The 20,504-nt window shown below is 44.3% G+C and overlaps 1 protein-coding gene across 2 annotated transcripts in view; it reads left to right on the top strand.

The window, feature by feature from the left end:
- INO80 (INO80 complex ATPase subunit) overlaps positions 1–20,504 on the top strand; it is a 392,097-nt gene that overhangs the window by 47,585 nt on the left and 324,008 nt on the right. The window lies entirely within an intron of this gene.

Consider the following 20,504-nt stretch of genomic DNA (forward strand, 5'->3'; position numbering starts at 1 on the left):
CCATAATTATAGTGATAAAAAATATAAAAATCAACAACGTCCCTTTAACAATATAGTCCACTGCAGGAAGAAAGGCAAACTCCATCTAGGGAAATTCTGGTGTATAGAATGGCATAAAAATGCATACAATTCTCAAAGCAAAATTTCATAAAAGGAATTTCGGATCATCAAAAATAAAGGTAATGGGTAACCTTACCCTAAGGCAGTGATGTCGAACCTTGGCACTCCAGATGTTTTGGAACTACATTTCCCATGATGCTCTACTACACTGCAGAGTGCATGCGCATCATGGTAAATGTAGTTCCAAAACATCTGCAGTGCCAAGGTTCGCCATCACTGCCCCAGGGTATGGACCCACACACCATAGTGGTGAGTCAATCAGGCGTAGAAATACTCAAATAACGATCGATCATCCAGCCAGAGCGATGAAACATCCAGCAACCTTCAGTGGTGTGGATCCAGGATATCACCATCAGGGCTCCAGTTCAGAGGAAAGTGCAGTCACCCACACATCAGCAACGATCGATCCTCCAGCAAGAGTGATGAACCATCAGACAGCTTTCAATGGTACATGTACCCAGAGTGTCCAAAATAGAATGTCACCGTCAGAGCTCCAACCCATGTAATAACCGTCAGAGCTCCAACCCAGAGCAGAACATACACGATGGCTCATGGAGAAAAAGAAAAACAGCCTCCACATAGAGCAGATCACGTCGGTACACAAATTTATTAAAATTAAGAAGTAAAAAAATGATAAAAAATACCACACATCAATGAAGGTGAGTACATATAAATAGTATAAGAAAAGCGTGGTACATCCAGCCAGCAGGCTATGTACCCGACATGTTTCATATGAATGTACTTCAACTGGGCCATGGAGTATTTCCTGCTCTGGGTTGGAGCTCTGACTGTGACATTGTATATTGGACACCCTGGGTCCATGTACCAATGAAAGCTGTCTGATGGTTCATCGCTCTTGGTGGAGGATCGATCGTTGCTGATATGTGGGTGACTGCACTTTCCTCTGAACTGGAGCACTGACGGTGATATTCTGGGTCCACACCGCTGAAGGTTGTCGGACGTTTCATCGCTCTGGCTGGATGATCGGTCGTTATTTGAGTATTTCTACGCCTGATTGACTCACCACTATGGTGTGTAGGTCCACACCTTAGGGTAAGGTACTTTTATTTTTGATGATCCGAAATTCCTTTTATGAAATTTTGCCTTATGGGGGATGAGAACTGTATGCATTTTTATGCCATTCTATACACCAGAATTTCCCTAGATGGAGTTTGCCTTTCTTACTGCGGTGGACTATATCTATTATTAAAGGGACGTTGTTGATTTTTATATTTTTTAGCACTATAATTATGGACTTCATAGTGTTTTTTTGATTATTGCTTTTATGGTTGCACTTACAAATGTTCACTATATTGGTACTGTACAATTTGGTTGAGGCCGTGATAGGCCAATTTTTGGTTTATATTATTTCTTCACTTTTTATTTATTTTCACTTGTTTAGTAAGTATATTTTGGTTTATATATATATCTGTTTGTGGAGTACCATCCTGTTTAGCAAGTTTATTTTTATAGCGCTGCATTTTTTTACTTTTTGTTTTGGTTTCACAATTCTCTTAAAGTGACAGCACTTACATTTTTATTCTTAAAAGTAGAACTATGTTCAAACTGGTGTTGCTGTTAGTAGAACCATTGGATGGGCATTTCCTTCGACAGGATGATGCTTTTACTTCTGCATTGAAATCACTGCAACACTTTCACCCTTGCTTCTTACATGTTGACACCATTGATAACCCTATCAGTGAATAGCAATGCATTCTCTATTCTCAGCCCTATGATTGACAGCACTTTGCTCTATCTGTAATAGCTTAGGGAAATTATATACAAGTCCTGTTTTTTTTTTCTTTTTCCCCCTCCCACCCCTCCAGCACTGTCTAGCAGGGTTCATTAAAAATAGTTTTTTTTGCTGCATTTAGCAATAAAAAAGAGGTAAATTACATTTCTTTGAAAGGCATTTAATATGCCCGATTGTCTTCAAAATATTGGTTTCCACCCTGAGCGCAAAAGACCAGGGTATGATTGTAAAAAAAAATTTTTGTCCATCAAAACGAAAAGGATCCTATACTTGCATGCTCTGGGCAGTTGTATTGCACAGAACTGTCCCTTACTTCCTCTTCTGGAGTTCCTCACTGGCACTATCCATTCCTCTTTCATGCGGGTTCTCCCATAGCAAGCAAAGTGCTATGGTGGCACATATGCAGGTGCGTTCTCCAGCTGAGCTGTATTTGTTCATAAACACAGTGAGGTTCGGCCATTCCCCCGCTCCCTCCTTACAAGATTTGACTGAGAAGTGGGAACTTATAGTTCCCGCTACTCTGTGTGTCCTGTGAGAGCAGGAAGACTAAGCAGAGCTGCTGCTGATGGGATAGTGCTGGATAAGTGGAGAAGGCAGGTACACTGCCTTGAAAAAGTATTCACACCCCTTGAAATTTTCCACATTTTGTCAAATTTATTGGGATTTTATGTGATAGACCAACACAAAGTGGCACATGAATGTGAAGTGGAAGGAAAATGATAAATGGTTTTCAAAATTTCTTACAAATAGAGAGTGACATTTTTGCCCACTCTTTGCAAAATAGCTCCAGCTCTGTCTGAGTGGATGGAGAGTGTCTGTGAACAGCAATTCAAGTCTTGCCACCTATTCTCAATTGGATTTAGGTCTGGACTTTGACTGGGCCATTCTAACACATGAATATGCTTTTATCTAAACCATTCCATTGTAGCTCTGGTTGTATGTTTAGGGTCGTTGTTCTACTGGAAGGTGAACTTCCGCCCCAGTATGCCCTGTATTTGACTCCATCCATCTTCCCATCAACTCTGATCAGCTTCCCCCTGCTGAAGAAAAGCATCCCCAAAACATGATTCTGCCACCACCGTGTTTCACTATGGGGATAGTATGTTTATGCTGATGTGTAGGGCTGCAACTAACGATTATTTTCATAATTGATTAATCGGCCGATTATTTTTTCGATTAATCAGATTAAAAAAAAAAGGGGGGGAAATATATATATATACACGCACGCGCACGCACACACGCACACGCACACACACACACACACACACACGTCCCCCCCAGTATAGATGACACATTCCTCCCCTCTCACATGGTGTCACTGCCCCACCTCCTCTCAGTGCTCCCCTCCCCCCCTCCGGTGTCTCGGGTTTTCTCACCCCTTCATGGTGACAGCGGCTCCTCCTCGGTGTGCCGGGGTGGTGTGGGGTGGAGTCTCAGTCCGGACCCGCCACATGTGACTCGGCCGACTCCTCCAAATGGAGCGAAGGGCACCCCGAAGCCGGGAGATGGATGCACGCATGTGCAGAGCCCAACCTCCAATCACAGCAGCGCTGGAAAGCGGGGATGTGCGGGGACAGAGGAAGAGGACTGGGGATGTGCGGGGGCAGAGGAAGAGGACGTGGGATGTGCGGGGGCAGAGGAAGAGGACGGGGGATGTGCGGGGGCAGAGGAAGAGGACGGGGGATGTGCGGGGGCAGAGGAAGAGGACGGGGGATGTGCGGGGGCAGAGGAAGAGGACGGGGGATGTGCGGGGGCAGAGGAAGAGGACGGGGGATGTGCGGGGGCAGAAGAAGAGGACGGGGGATGTGCGGGGACAGAAGAAGAGGACGGGGGATGTGCGGGGACAGAAGAAGAAGAGGACGGGGGATGTGCGGGGACAGAAGAAGAAGAGGACGGGGGATGTGCGGGGACAGAAGAAGAAGAGGACGGGGGATGTGCGGGGACAGAAGAAGAAGAGGACGGGGGATGTGCGGGGACAGAAGAAGAAGAGGACGGGGGATGTGCGGGGACAGAAGAAGAAGAGGACGGGGGATGTGCGGGGACAGAAGAAGAAGAGGACGGGGGATGTGCGGGGACAGAAGAAGAAGAGGACGGGGGATGTGCGGGGACAGAAGAAGAAGAGGACGGGGGATGTGCGGGGACAGAAGAAGAAGAGGACGGGGGATGTGCGGGGACAGAAGAAGAAGAGGACGGGGGATGTGCGGGGACAGAAGAAGAAGAGGACGGGGGATGTGCGGGGACAGAAGAAGAAGAGGACGGGGGATGCGCGGAGACAGAAGAAGAAGAGGACGGGGGATGCGCGGGGACAGAAGAAGAAGAGGACGGGGGATGCGCGGGGACAGAAGAAGAAGAGGACGGGGGATGCGCGGGGACAGAAGAAGAAGAGGACGGGGATGCGCGAGGACAGAAGAAGAAGAGGACGGGGATGCGCGAGGACAGAAGAAGAAGAGGACGGGGATGCGCGGGGACAGAAGAAGAAGAGGACGGGGATGCGCGGGGACAGAAGAAGAAGAGGACGGGGATGCGCGGGGGCAGAAGAAGAGGACGGGGATGCGCGGGGGCAGAAGAAGAGGACGGGGATGCGCGGGGGCAGAAGAAGAGGACGGGGATGTGCGGGGGCAGAAGAAGAGGACGGGGATGTGCGGGGACAGAAGAAGAGGACGGGGATGTGCGGGGACAGAAGAAGTCAGGGCTTTTTAGGAAAGTTGGAGGGAAGATGTGAAGTCTGAGGGGTGAACTTTATTCAATCTGCTACTTGACAAGGCAGGCTGTATGGAAAGGGTTAATGTTAGAGTAATCCCCCTCCCCCCATACACAGACCCCAGCAATGTGAGGACTGAGGAACTCATCCTGCACTGTACAATAACGCTGACAGACAGTAGGGAGAACCAACCGGTAGTCCAGCCACGGGGGATGTGCGGGGACAGAAGAACTCCGTGACTCCTCCAGAATTCATTCACTTGGGCTGACAGGCTGAACGCCGCGCTGGGGGTGACGTCAGCGCGCAGCTCGCCGCCGCCGGGTGTACCAAGATGACCGCCAGCTCCGAAGCTAGGCCGAAGCCGCGGTCTTTCCTAAGGCCGCGGCCCGCTCCGCGGATCACATGGTGCGGACCAACTAATCGATAATGAAAATCGTTGACAACGATTTTCATTATCGATTATTATCGATAATATCGATTAATCGTTTCAGCCCTACTGATGTGTAGTGTTTGTTTTCCACCACACATATCATTTTGCTTTTAGGCGAAAAAGTTCAATTTTGGTCTCATCTGACCAGAGGACCTTCTTCCACATGTTTGCTGTGTCCCCCACAGGCTTCTTGCAAACTGCAAACGGGACTTCTTATGGCTTTCTTATTGCCACTCTTCCATCAAGACCAAATGTGTACCCCAAAGCACCTTGTCCCCATGTTGATGAGGACAAGGGCCTCTTCCCGACAACCCTGGCCGTTGGTTGTCGGGGTCTGCGGGCGGGGGGTTTATCAGAATCCGTGAGCCCCCTTTAATAAGGGGCCCCCGGATCCTGGCCCCCCCCACCCTATGTGAATGAGTATGGGGTACAATGTACCCCTACCCATTCACCTGTTAAATGTAAAAAAAACACAAAACACAAGGATTAAAAATAGTTTATTGCACAGCTCCGGGGGTCTTCTTCCCATCTTGGAGGATCTTCTTGCCGCACTCCTCCGCTATCTTCTGCTAGCTCTTTTACTAGCAGAGGAGCCCGGCTTTCTTCTTCATCGCCGCCCTCTTCTTCCGACTTCGGGGGTCTTGTCCCCCTCTTCGGGGGTCTTGTCCCCCTCTTCAGTTCTTCTTGCCGGGCCTCTTCTAGCTCTTTTACAAGCGGTGGCCCGGTCTTCTATCGCCGCTGTCTTCGTAGTCGCCGCCTTCTGTTCTTCTGTTTTTCTCTTCTTCTCTTCTTGAGCTGTTGCCTCGTCGCTGTCTCTGGCCACAGTGACAGGCATGCGGCGTGCGGCGACTTATATAGGGACATCGCCGGATGATGTCCCCGCCCATGGTTGTCGGGAAGAGGCCCTTGTCCTCATCAACATGGGGACAAGGTGCTCTTCCCCAAAGACCCCCCTATGTTGAGGGCACACGGCCTGGTACGGCTTGGGAGGGGTGCTCGCTCGTCCCCACCCCCTTTCCTGACCGGCCGGGTTGCATGCTCGGATAAGGGTCTGATATGGACCTAGGGGGGACCTCCACGCCATTTTTTCGGTGTAGGGCTTCCCCTTTAACTCCATACCAGGTGACGGGGCCAGCAACGCTTCCTTCGCTGGTCCCGGCTACCTGGAGCCGCACTCAAAATGAACGGACTTTCCTCTGTGTGTGGGCAAGTCCATTCATTTCAAAAGTACGTCAGATAATATAGTCCGCCGGACCTAGTCAGCCGGAAAAGTCACATGTGTGGGCAGGTCAGCTCGTTTGGACAGTCCGGCGGACTTTACGGCGGTTTGTCTGCCAGACTAAGTCCGCCGGATAGTCTGATCGTGTGTGCACGGCATTACAAACCTCTGCGCTATTTATCCTGAGAATAAATCACACATAGGTGGACTCTGTTTTCCACTTGGGTGACTTCTGAAGGCAATTGGTCCCACTAGAATTTAGTTAGGGGTATCAGAGTAAAGGTGGCTGAATATAAATGCACGCCACACTTTTCAGATATTTATTTGGAAAACTATTTATAATTTTTCTTCCACTTTTCCACTTCACAATTATATGCCACTTTGTGTTGCTCTATCACATAAAATCCAAATAAAATACATTTATGTTTTTGGTTGTAACGTGACAAAATGTGAAATATTTCAAGGGGTATGAATACTTTTTAAAGGGACTGTAAGTGTGTAAGGGGGAACGTATTAAGGTAGAAAATGTTTAGACTTTAGAACCACTTTAAGAAACTTTTTTCAAAAGCATCACACCTTTCGTCTCTTCTCTGCTTTCTTTTTTTTTATGTATAAATAAAGGGAAATAACAGTCATAAATACTGTATGTTCTTTGTTATACTGACATTTTTGTCTTCAATGTTTACCAGTGGGCTTCATCAATTTTGCATGAAAAAATGGTTTGTTATCGTTTTTTAGGCTCCATGCTCGCTAGATTCTCAAAAACTGCTAAAAAAAATGTTGGATTAAAAACGCTAACATTTAGTTGTTTTTGCCAGCATTTTTGCAGTGTTTAGGAGCATTTTTAAAAGTGTGGTGGCACTTTTGTTAAGGAGCAGGCGGCCACTGTTGTCCTTAACAACCAGTGAATAGCTTGTTGTTAAAGAGGAACTGCGGTCTGCTTACATTTGTAATAAAAACATCTTTGCCATTCTGAAGCTTCCCTCCAACCACTTTGCATATGATTTTATACATACTGTGATTCTGTACTTGCCAAATATGGTGTAGAAATCCCCCCTCCACTGAGTCTGGCTGCAACCATTTTTATGGTGGGCAGCTGAAGCTGCTGCCTGTTCACTTCCTGGATTTACACAGACACACAGCGGCACACCTCCAGCTCTGCAGCTCTCACTGGTCCTCTTCCTGGCAAACTCTCACGAGAGTGAGTGAGGGAGAGAGCTGTGCATGATGTCATAAGCTTAGGCTTTTTACCAGACAAGAAACAGGAAGTGAGCTGTATAAGGCATTTACTGGCAGAAAAAAAATGTTTTACTATCCAAATTTAAAACAACGAGGGCAGAACATTTAATATGGGGAAAAATTTAAAAATGACTGACCACCTTTTCCTTAACAACCAATGACTCATCAGCTGAGGTTCCCCTGTGAATATAAACTAAATGCGTGCAATACATTTTTTTTGAAAAAAACAGCATGGGGATCCCCCCCCCCAATCCATACCAGGCCCTTAGGGTCTGGTATATGATTTAAGGGAAACCCCAGGACCAAAATAATAATAAAAAAAAAATGCAATGGGGTCGCCCCCCCCCCCCATAATCTATACCAGACCCTTATCCAAGCATGCAGCCTGGCAGACTAAGAAAGGAGGGGGGAGAGCAAGTGCCCCTCTCCTAAACCATACCAGGCCACATGCCCTTAACACCGGTGGGTACTTTAACCACTTAAGGACCAGGCCTCTTTTTCAGACTTGGTGTTTACATGTTTAAAACATTTTTTTTTGCTAGAAAATTACTTAGAACCCCCAAACATTTTATATTGTTTTTTTTCTAACACCCTAGAGAATAAAATGGCGGTCATTGAAATACTTTTTTTCACACCGTATTTGCGCAGCGGTCTTACAAGCGCACTTTTTTCGGAAAAAAAATCACTTTTTTGAATAAAAAAATAAGACATCAGTAAAATTATCCCAATTTTTTTTTATATTGTGAAAGATAATGGTACGCCGAGTAAATTGATACCCAACATGTCATGCTTCAAAATTGCGCCCGCTCGTGGAATGGTGTCAAACTTTTAGCCTCAAAAATCTCCATAAGCGACATTTAAAAAATTCTACAGGTTACGTTACAGAGGAGGTCTAGGGCTAGAATTATTGCTCTTGCTCTACCGATCGCGGCGATACCTCACATGTTTGGTTTGACCACCGTTTTCATATGCGGGCGCTACTCACTTATGCGCTCGCTTCTGTGCGCAAGCTCGTCGTGACGGGGTGTTTTTAACATTTTTTTCTTTTTTTCTTATTTATTTTAATTGATTTTATTTATTTTTACACTGTTTTAAAAAAAAAAATTGATCACTTTTATTCCTATTACAAGGAATGTAAACATCCCTTGTAATAGAAAAAAGCATGACAGGTCCTCTTAAATATGAGATCTGGGGTCAAAAAGTCCTCAGATCTCATATTTGGGCTAAAATGCAACAACAAAAAAAAAGAAAATCTGACATTTTAAAAAAAATATACCTTTAAGAGGTATGGACGGAAATGACGTTTTGACGTCGCTCCGCCCTCCTATGGTATAGAGTCTTAGCCTTACTTGTCTCTATGCCCAGCAGATGAAAGGACCCGATCGCCTCCGCCGCTACCGACGGCTCCGGTAAGCGGCGGAAGGTGCGGGAGGGCGGCGGGAGGGGGGTGGCACCTCTCCCGCCGCCGATAGCGGTGATCTCGCGGCGAATCCGCCGCGGAGACCACCGTTATCGTACAGCCGACCGCCGCCTGAAGAGAGGGATATCTCGGTTGTGGCAGCAGCTGCTGCCGTTACCGAGATATCCCTCTTCAAAAATAGGACGTACATCGTCGTGCGACGGTCGGCAAGTGGTTAACAAAACAATGAGCCCCGGTGTAGATCTATAGTCAATCACAGTGTGGTTGAACTAGATGGACTTGTGTCTTTTTTCAACCTGACTATGTAACAATGAACATCGGCCGCTGTCCCGAAAAAAGAAGGAAAAAAAGGTGCGCACCCAACAAAGGCTTCTGCAGGGGAATCGACAACAAAACAACCTTCAGCGCTAAAAAAGACAGTTATAAAGAATCTATTTTCTGTCAAGATCTAGGGTAAACTTCATCTGGAAACCAGTGCAGCTGTATACTTCTGGAGGAAAGTTCACTTAAAGTCTATACATAAAACAGCGCTCAGTGGGACCAGACGAGAAATAGATTAATGTTAAAAAATTAATTTAATATAATGCAATGGACAGAAACATTCAACACAGTCTGACGAATGAATGTGAGAACAATAAACAGTCAGATGGTATTGAAGACTCATTACAGGAATGCAGCAAAATAATGATAGCAATACCACCTTATAGGATAAAAGCAAGGAGTTAACCTGGATGTGTAACCGTAGCTCATCTCGATCCGGAGGCAGGGGGCTTGATGGTACCATGCGCTGTAAGCGATGGTGTGACACTGGCGATAGAACAGCTGCCAATCTGATGACCAGACAGGTATCCGCTGTAGTTTAGAAGACGAATCAACCAGCCTCCAGTGTTGCCACACAAGCAGGGGAAGTCTTCGTCAGGTGTGACCCTTTTTTTTTTTTTTTTTTTTTTCCTAGGTTGGAGGCAGACTTTTTTTTTTTTTTCGTTTTTTTTTTATTATTATAATGTCCCCTGGAGTAGATGCATCATCAATCACGAACACCAACCTATGACCCGGGGAAAAAAAAGGTCTGCACTCGACGAAGGCCTTTGCTGCGCTCTACTGCCTCCCGTTGTTAAACTAAGGGGCAAGGTCATGCAGTGATGTCACCTGGTGACCTGACCCCCTTGTGATGTCATTGGCCCAGCATGCCCTGGTTGATGATGTCACAAGGGGTGGGGGTCACCGGATTGACGATTGATTGGGGGGATGCGGGTTTTTCCCCCCTCAATATACTGCTATACACTGGGTGTTAAAGAAGCCGGTGGGCTGCTTGCTAAGGAAAAAAATGTGGGGGGGACAGGTGAATAACTGGTGTTTCCAGGAGCTGCCAGCATTTTTTTTCTTTTTCGTACATCACGGGACACAGAGTGCCACAGTAATAACTGTATGGGTTATACGCCTTCAGGTGATGGACATTGGCATAATTACAGACAGGAAGCCCCCTCCCTATATAAACCCTCCCACACAGGGAGTACCTCAGTTTTTTTTACCAGTGTCTAAGGTGTTGGTCACGGTTAAGATCTGTGCCGAGCTAAAGAAGCTTCCTGGAAAGGCCTGCAGGGTCAAGGAGCTGCACAATTAGATTTATTCAAAGGCCACAATCAAAGGCTAAGGTGAATGGTACCCGAGCCTCGGTACGGAAGAACGAGGTTTTGCCCGTAATGCTTAAATTTAACCACATCCCGACAGCCGCACACCGATGTACGTCCCCCTTTGGGACGGATATATTTGTTATGGCAGCAGCTAGCTGCCAAAACCCTGTTATCCCTGTGTTCGGCCGGCGGTCCGGTACAGGATAAAAGAGGGCTCTGCGGCAGATTCGCCACAAGATCACTTTTATCTATGGTGGCAGAGGGGCCTCCCGTCCCACCGTAATTCTAGTGCCCAATTACCGGAGCCGTTGGCAGCTGCAGAGGTAATCCCTTATGTCCTCTGGGCTGACATGGAGACGAGTGAGGGGAAGATGGCCCCCACCTGTCTCCATGACACTGACACCGGCCATAGCTCTTAAAGGGGTATTTTATTTTTTAAATTAATTATTTTTTTTATTGCATTTTAGTGTAAATGTGAGATCTTTCTGACCCCCGGATCTCATATTTAAGAGGTCCTGTCATGCTTTTTTTCTATTACAAGGGATGTTTACATTCCTTGTAAAAGGAATACAAGTGACAGATTTTTCTTTTTTTAAAACCGTGTAAAAATAAAAAGTAAAAGGTAAAATAAATAAGAAAAAAATAAATAAATGTAACCGCGCCCCGTCCCACCGAGCTCGCGTGCAGAACCAAATGCATACGCAAGTAGCGCCCGCTTATGAAAACGGTGTTCAAACCACACATGTGAGGTATCGTCACAATTGGTAGAGCGAGAGCAATAATTCTAGCCCTCCTCTGTAATGCAAAACATGCAACCGGTAGAATTTTTTAAATGTTGCCTATGGAGATTTTTAAGGGTAAAAGTTTGTCGCCATTCCATCAGCGGGCGCAATTTTGAAGCGCGACATGTTGGGTATCAATTTACTCGGCGTAACATTATATTTCACTATAAAAAATAAATTGAGCTAACTTTACTCTTGTCTTATTTGTTAATTCAAAAAAGTGTATTTAAAAAAAAAAAAAAAAAAAGTGAACTTGTAAGACCGGTGCACAAATACGGTGTGAAAGAAAGTATTGCAACAACCGCCATTTTATTCTCTAGGTTATTAGAAAAAAAGTATGTTTGGGGGTTCTAAGTCATTTTCTAGCAAAGAAAAAAACGTTTTTAACTTTTAACCACTTTAAGACCGGGCCTCTATTTTAGATGTGGTGTTTACGAGAGCTGGGCCCTGGGATCCAGTGCCTTGGTCACATTCTCTTACCACAGGTTTTGTTCTGGCAGGACACTATACAGGTCCAAGGCAGTGGGCTCTACATTAAAAGGGGACCCCATTCTTGAAGGTCTGGCATGACTCCAACCCACCGTGATGGGTGAAGATTGGGTCACTGTGAGTATTCCAGTTTGTACCCTGCGGCGAGAATGGTAAGTTAAGAAGATCCTGGGACATTCCTATGGACGTCTTTTAAGTAGATGTTGTCTTGCCTGTATTTATATTTTCAACCACTAGAGGGTGTTATTGACATATGTAGTGTTAAACATCTCATGCTAGTCCCTATGGATAGCTGTGTCAAGCAGTACCTGTGGAGGGGTCTGCTTCCTAAGCTTCTGTCAGCAGCTACACATAGGGGGAAGAAGGGGAGAGAATTCAGGCCCAGGGCCTTTTGTATACTCACCCCCTTCCCCCCTCCTCCTCCCCCCTGGGATTGCCGTTTTGTACCGCCACATTCGCATGTGCGAAGTGCTCTCCTCCTTCACAGTTTGTGAATTGAGAGGTTGTCACAAGGGGGCGGGGCTCGGTGCCGCCGGCATGCATGTGGACCGTCGTGTATACTTTCTCATGGCGTGAGTGTGGACTGGCGGCTTTGTATAAGCCATTGCCATGTACAGATTGCTGGTTGAAGGAGGGACACAGGCACAGTCCAAGAGCATGTAAGCGCTGGGTGATTGGCTACAGGCAATTCAGACGCATCTACTTAGCATCTTGCTGACACTGATAGTGGCATATTAACCATTGCTAAGACTGAGCTCAGCAATAGATGCATGGTAATAGTACCTCTGCTGTGTGCTTAGGACTATAAAAAAAGCTCAGCGGTCAGGGTCTGAGCACCCTAGTCATGCCTCCACAGTTTTGCCCTCTCCTTAAAGTCCTGTAGCGGCTCACCAGGCTGAGCCTTTGGAACCGTCAGGCATTGTAGCTACTGCCAACACTTTAGCCTCTGCCTATGTCACTAAAGACGATTTGTCTACAGCCCTGGCTGGCTTGGAAGGAAAGATAGCTAGTTTGCTCGCATCCTCCTCCCAACCTGGGAGTAAACGTGAAAGAACCCCTTCCCCTGCCCTGGACTCAACATCTGCAATTGGTAGGGGATTCAGATGTGCCCCTGGGGGCCCACTAGAGGGAGAGGAGGATGGTTCCTCATTTGAAGACTCTATCTCATAGGATTTGGTTTCAGATTCACAGTCGCAAAGGTTGTTAGTTCAATCACTCACTGAAAAGTGCGTTTTTGTTATAAATTACCCTTAGCAGAGACGGCTGAAGCACCCTTCTCCTCTTTGGGTTCAATGAAGCCTCCTCAGGGTTTACATGCTTTTCCTATGCACCCGTTGCTGGAACAGCTTATTTATGCTGACTGGGATCATCCAGATAGGCATTTTATTCCTCCTAAAAGATTCTCTCAGATTTATCCTATGGAGGAGAAATTTACTAAAAATTGAGTTTGCCAGCAGTAGATGCCTGTTCCTTCTCTGAATAAGAGTCTTACTTGTCCAGTAGACAATGTTCAGGTGTTTAAAGCAGTTCTCCACCCTAAAGTGGAAGTTCCGCTGATCTGATCCCTCCCCCCCTCCGGTGCCACAATCGCACCTTTCAGGGGTGAGGAGGGTGCAGTTACCTGGATAATCCAGGTATTTGCACCTACTTCCGGGACAGACCGCCGCAGATGCCCCCCCCCCATTGTGTTCTGGGAAACGCACAGTTCCCAGGACACAGCGGGGACCAGCAAAGACGCGCAGCGCGACGCGTGCATGTGCAGTAGGGAACCGGGCAGTGAAGCCACAACGCTTCGCTTCCTGATTCCCTGACAGAGGATAGCGGCGGGGGCAGCAGAGAGACGAGCGATCGCTCGTCATCTGCCGACGACATAGCTGGACCCTGGGACAGGTAAGTGTGAATTTATTAAAAGTCAGCAGCTGCAATATTTGTAGCTGCTGGCTTTTAATATTTTTTTTAAAGGTGCAGAACCGCTTTAAGGATCCAGCAGATAAGAGACTGGAGACATTGCTTAAAGCCTCATTTTCCATGGCTAGTGCAGTTGCACAGCTTGCATTAGTGGCAATCGGCATGTGTCAATCTCTTAATCACAAAGTAAAACAAGTCATGAAAGGAGAAGAGGTCCCGGATTTGGCAGAATTGCCCAGGGCCTTTTGTTTGCGGTTGACGCTATTTAAAGATTCTATTCATCAAGCGTCTCACCTTGCCTTTCTGTTCATATCCGCAGGGTTTTGTGCATTAAGCATTGCTCTGCAGAGTTTCCTTGTAAGAAATTGCTGACTGGTTTTCCCTTTCATGGGGAACGATTATTTGGGGATGACTTGGATACATATATCCAGAAGATATCTGGTGGAAAAAGTACCCTTCTTCCACTAAAAAAGAAGAGTAAGCATTTCGCTTTCAAACGTTCTGCCTCTCCATCGCCAGGGGTAACGGCCTCCAGACCACTGCGATGGCCTCCGCCGTCAACTACAAGTGGCAGGCCTCAGAACCAAACAGAGGGCCAAAAAAGCCTTTGCGGGCAGAAGTCTACAAACCAGAGTCCCAATATCTCCTTATGAAGAGGCGCCCCTGCTTGATTGAGTGGGGGGAAGGCTCTGGCAGTTCTCAGGAGGAAATCCAGGACAAATTGGTCATCTCCACAGTGTCTCGCTTTCTAAGATTGAGCATTCCCAAGGACCCAATAAAAAAGTCCTTTTTTAGTGGCAATAACCTCCGCAAGGAGAGTTTCTGAGTTAGCGGCCTTTTCTTGTATAGAGCCATACTTAATCATTCATAAAGATAGGGTGATCTTATGTCCTCGACATAGAGCACTTTATTTGTTTAAGCACTTTAACATATAACACCTTGTGACAATATATGATACAATAACATAGACCGCAATGTATAGCACACTAAAAAGTGCTTAAGTGCTTTCAATAGTAATTTGATGAGAAGGTGCTTCCTTTAGTAAAAAAAAGTGATTCCTTTAGGGTGGTACTCCTCTCTTGTGTCCCCACTCACCAGAGTTGCTGGATACTCAGCTTTGCAGTCCAGGGGTCAAACAGGCTTAAGGTTTTGGGGAGATGTAGCACAAATTATCCAGAAACTTATTTCAGAGTAGAGGGTCTCAGAGGAATCCAGGATATTATAATGTAACAAGGTAAAAAAAAAGAGAGAAAATATAATGTGAAGTAATGTGCCAGTTTACAAAAACACTGCACTGCTAACATATGTCACTCACGAGAAAAAACAAGCATCAGCGTGTTTCCGGATCCGCACCTTCCGCGTGCTTTCCATGGGAACCGCATGTAGCGTCACTGTTTCACTATACCGGAATTATGTTGATGCATTTCGCCCCTCCTCCGGAGGGTCATCAAAGGAAGTACTTCCGGTATTGTAAGACTGAATTTTATATGCTTAGCGGTCACCGCCTCTTAATTAAATAACCAATAGGGTAAGCGAGAACCTTCCAGTGTAATCAAACACTCACTTCCCTTCACACTATATCACTTCCCGTCTTTACCAAATCGTGATAAAGTTTAATAAGACATGACAATTTAGACACATTCAAGTTTGAGTGATGCTGTATTCTCTGAGGACGAGAACAAAGTTTTACAGTTAGGTTTCAAATTTGCCTTAGATAAAGATTTTAACAAATTTGATGGCTTTATTGATTTTCAGAAATTCATAAGAAAAATTAATATTAAAAAGTTTCATGCAAAAAACAAGTCAACGGCTAATTAAATAGCTGAGGAATTTGCCCACACTAATTTAAGGAACAATTACATTTTTAACCCCAAGGTTACTAATAATCACTTTGTAGAAGTTTTTAAATCGGTTGTTGAGCAGGATCTTAAAATTTTTTTAATTTGCCCCAGTAGGGTTGCAACTCAAAGGAAATCCAACCAACAAATATAAGGCCAAATTGAAATTGTTGATCAAAGATGCCTGTCAAGTTGGGATAATTAGCAAAAAATAAATGAGATACCTTGTTCCAGATGTGCCCAGGGTTCCTTTCATCTATCAGTTGCCCAAAATCCATAAGGATCCACACAAGCCCCCTGGGAGACCGATAGTGAGTTGGATGGACTCGCTTTTTTCCAGGTTGGGCGAATAGCTGGATCATTTTTTAACAGCCTTTAGTTCAAAAGTGTCCAGAGTATCTTAAGTATAGCAGAGATCTGATGGCATTAATTGAACCCCTAACAGTGGATTATAGTTGCATGCTTGCGAGTGTGGATGTTAATTCACTGTATACCAATATACAGAAACATCACGCACTGAAAGCAGTTAAGTGGGCTTTGGATGATACTGATATTAAGTCTAAGCAGAAGGATTTTTTTTGCTGGAATCTTTGGAACTGGCAATGAGCCATAGTTTTTTCTGGCACGGAAATAAATATAGACAAAAAAGGGGAGTGGCCATAGGGGCGAAATATGCCCCATCGGTGTCCAACCTTTTTATGAGTTGGTGGGAATCTCAAGCAATCTATGGAAAAAATATACCACATTTAAGTTTTTATAAGCGCTAAATTGATTTTTCGGAAGTCTTAAAACAAGAATCAGTGAATTTTCTAGATCTGGTTATATTTAAAGAGAGTGAGAGGCTGTTTACTCGCACACTCTTTAAGGAAGGAGATCGGAATGGGTTCATACCACTTGGCAGTTGCCATCACCCCAGCTGGCTAAGTGGTGTACCCAAAAGCCAGGTGTTAGGAGTAAGAAGAAACTGTAATAAAATTGAGGATTACGATATACTATCCCAAATCTTATGTGACAGGTTCCAGGAGAGGGTATAATGCTAAGGAGCTCAGGAAACTCCAGGAAGCTATACGGAACACTGATAGGGAATCTCTTCTTAAAATTAAATCTCAAAAGAAAAAGGACTATGGTGTTGCCTTTCTAACAGGTTTTACTAGACAGCACAAGCAATTCGATAATAATCTTTTATAGCCCAGCTGGAAAACTTGGTCCGACGGAAACAGTCCAATGGAGCCCATACAATGTCGGATTATCCGACAACACAGTCCTATCGGACATTGTCCATCTGAATGTCCAACCGTGTGTACAAGGGCTAAGAGATCCTGTACTTTTTTGGATCAGACAGGTTTTTATAGCTGTGGTAAATGTGGTGTTTGTCGAACCTCTTAACACAGGATTAGATAAACCACACATTTTTCATTTTTCTCAGAGTAAAACATATGAAATAAAAAAGTGTATTACCCGTGGAACTACTCGTGTAACTTACCTTTTGTCCTGCCCCTGCGAGCCTCAGTACGTGGGGAGAACCACCAGAAAATTAGGTATCAGATTAGGAGAACATGTGAACAGGATAAAAAAAGGGCTTGAAGCATAATAGTCCATCCAACCATTTTAGATTATTCCACAATTGTGATCCTAGGGGTTTTAAAGATCTGTGGAATCGATAGGGTTGAGGCCCATTGGATGGGTTCCAACCTTTAAAAAAGCTATTTCAAAGAACGAAACCCAGTGGATACATAGGTTGGGCACTCTCAGCCCACATGGCCTAAATATTGAACTTAATTTAAATTGTTTTCTATCCAGTTGGTAGCCACCTTAATATTTTAATTTTTATTTATATATTTTTTTCATTTTTTTATTTTTGTTTTTATTTTATTATTTTTTATATTTTTCATCTTCTTTATTTTTATTTTTTATCTTCATATTCTTTATTTTTTCCATTTCTTTTTTTATTTCTATTTTTTTTTTTTATTTCAGTGGTCATCATTCTCAAGTAAAGATTTTGTATGAATTATTTTATATTTTGTTTTTATAATTGTCATGTTGAAATTAATTATGTTTCGCCATGTCCTTGAATATGTCTATATTGTCATGTGTTATTAATCACGATTTGGCAAAGACAGGAAGGGATGTAGTGTGAAGGGAAGTGAGTGTTTGATTACACTGGAAGGTTCACGCTTACCCTATTAGTCATTTAAGAGGCGGTGACCTATAAGCATATAAAATTCTGACTTACAATACCAGAAGCACTGTCTTTAATGACGCCCTGGAGGAGGGGTGAAACGCGTCTGCGTAATTCCGGTATAGTGAACCAGTGACGCTACTTGCGGTTCCCGTGGAACGCACGCGGGAGGTACGGACCCGGAAACACACTGATGCCTGTTTTTTTTTTTTTTTAAACTTATTGCCTCGTGAGTGACATATGTTAGCAGCGCAGTGTGTTTGTGTACTGGCGGTACTTCACATGTATATTTTCTCTCTCTTTTTACCTTGTTACATCATAATATCCTGGATTCCTCTGAGACCCTCTACTCTGAAATAAGTTTCTGGATATAGCAAAGTTATAGTTGGTCCAGTAACCAGGAAACACCTATAATATTCTTAGCACCACATCCCAGAGAAAAAACACTTAACGGTACAGAAGAAGAAATATGGGATTTTCACGGTTCTTACAAAGACTCAAAGATAGCTTTTTTTTTTTTTATATAGTACAAAAGCAGTATCGTATTTATTAAGCAAAAACTATTTTATTCAAATACAAAAGATAAAAGCGGTTACATAAGCTTATTTAATAACAATGGGGTCCAAAGAAGCCATAACGGAGATGATCTATGCACACTATACCGACATGTTTCGCCGATGGCTTCCTCAGGGAATGTGCAAGCTAACAAATATATCAAAAGGAAGAAAATGAATACATTACAGACATTATCAAAGAGTATCAAAAATAAAACATACAAGAATATATTATTGAGAGATATGGCATTGAAAAGACCAGCTTTAACCACTTCCCACCCGGACAATGCACATATACGGCCGGGTGGGAGCTGTCTACTCCTGATAGGACGTTCAGGAACGTCCATCAGATGGAGCGGGATCGCGCGCGCGCGTGTGCCCGCGCAGCGGCGCGATGCCGATGCGCCCGTGTCACCCGGACACGGCGCATCTCAGATCGGCAGGAGGGCTCTGTAATTGGCCCTCCTGATCACATGACGGCCGTGTCCAATCACGGCCGTCATGTGATGTAAACAAACAGCCGGTTGCTAGGCAATCGGCTCCTCCTCTCCTCACACAGAAGTCATCGCTGAGGAGAGGAGAGCAGATCGCTGCAGCCGGCTGATGATCAGTGAGTATGAGCTGTTTTTTACAGCTTTTTACTCACTGATCACCAGTCTAGTGTACACACAAATCACCACACAGTATAAACACAATGTCCCCACACATGTCCCCAAAACATACATGTCCCCAAATAATAAAAACATGTCCCCCACATATGTCCCACTAAAATCACATGTCCCAATGATTATCTGCACACATATGTAGGTGATCACCCGCACACATATGTACATGATCATTTGCGTACATATGTCCGTGATCACACAAACCAATTATTATACACTTAACGGAATTTTTTTTACCAAAAACATGTAGCAGAATACATTTTGGCTTAAATTTATGATAAAATTAGATTTTATTGGATTTCTTTTAAAATAGAAAAAAGAAAATATTGTTTTTTTTTCAAAATTTCCGCTTTTTTGCGCTTATATCGCAAAAAATAAAAAATGGAGTCGTGAATAAATACCACCAAAATAAAGCTCTATTTGTGCGAACAAAATGATAAAAATTTCATTTGGGTACAGTGTAGCATGACTGCGCAATTGTCACTGAAAGCGCTAGAGCGCTGAAAGCTGAAAATTGGGCTGGGAAGGAAGGGGGCGAAAGTGCCCTGTATAGAAGTGGTTAAGATGAGCGCTCACCCTCAGCCAAGACCCCAGCGATAAAAGGACCCTCAGAGAAATAATACGTCCACCATCCAAACCCCTAAAAGAAGAATACGGTCGAGTCGCCAAACGGGGGCATAGAGGGAGGTAAAGGTCAAGCTAAAAACAGAGAAAAATATATTATAGTAAAGGGACAAAGATATAATCTTTATGAGCCTTATATGGCTAAATAAAAGCGGAGGGTCCAGCAACTCTGGTGAGTAGGGACACAAGAGGGGCGTACCACCCTAAAGCACTTTTTTACAAAATTACTAAAGGAAGCACCTTCTCATCAAATTATTGAAAGCACGTAAGCACTTTTTAGTGTGTTATACATTGCGGTATATGTTATTGTATCATATATTGTCACAAGGTGTTATATGTTAGAGCACTTTATAGGTTTAAGCACTTTATGTCAAGCACTTTATTCAGCTACCACTGTTTATACTTTCTTACTTATCTTTAAGGTTATAGCACCTTTGAAACAGCAGCTTAGGTCTTTTACTATTGAGTCACATTTTATTCCATTTAAGCATGAGTTTTAGTTTATGTTTAAGGTCTTACGTCGTCGCCCATTCTTTTTACCTAAGGTAGTATCCAGTTTTCATGTAAACCAGGATATTTCTCTGTTAGTTTTTTCCAGAACCCAGTTCTGCAGAGGAAAATTTATTACACTCACTTGATGTAGTAAGAGTGGTTAAATTCTATCTGGAAGCAACAGCTCAGATACGTAAAACTGACGCTTTGTTTGTGCTACCAGAAGGTCCCAGAAAGGGACAAGCAGCATCAAAATAAACTATTTCTAGGTGGACCCCTCAGTTCATTATTCAGGCCTATGATTTAAAAAGGAAAATTCCACCTTTCTGTCCTAGGGCACACTCTACCAGGGCAGTTAGTGCTTCTTGGGCAGTTATTCACCAAGCCTCCATGTCTCAGGTTTGCAACGCCGCAACATGGTCATCAGTACATACATTCACGAAATTCTACCAAGTGG

Source organism: Lithobates pipiens, unplaced genomic scaffold (genome assembly GCF_037356315.1).
Source record: "Lithobates pipiens isolate NorthernLeopardFrog02 unplaced genomic scaffold, aLitPip1_a1.2 Scaffold_30, whole genome shotgun sequence".
Lineage (NCBI taxonomy): Eukaryota > Metazoa > Chordata > Amphibia > Anura > Ranidae > Lithobates > Lithobates pipiens.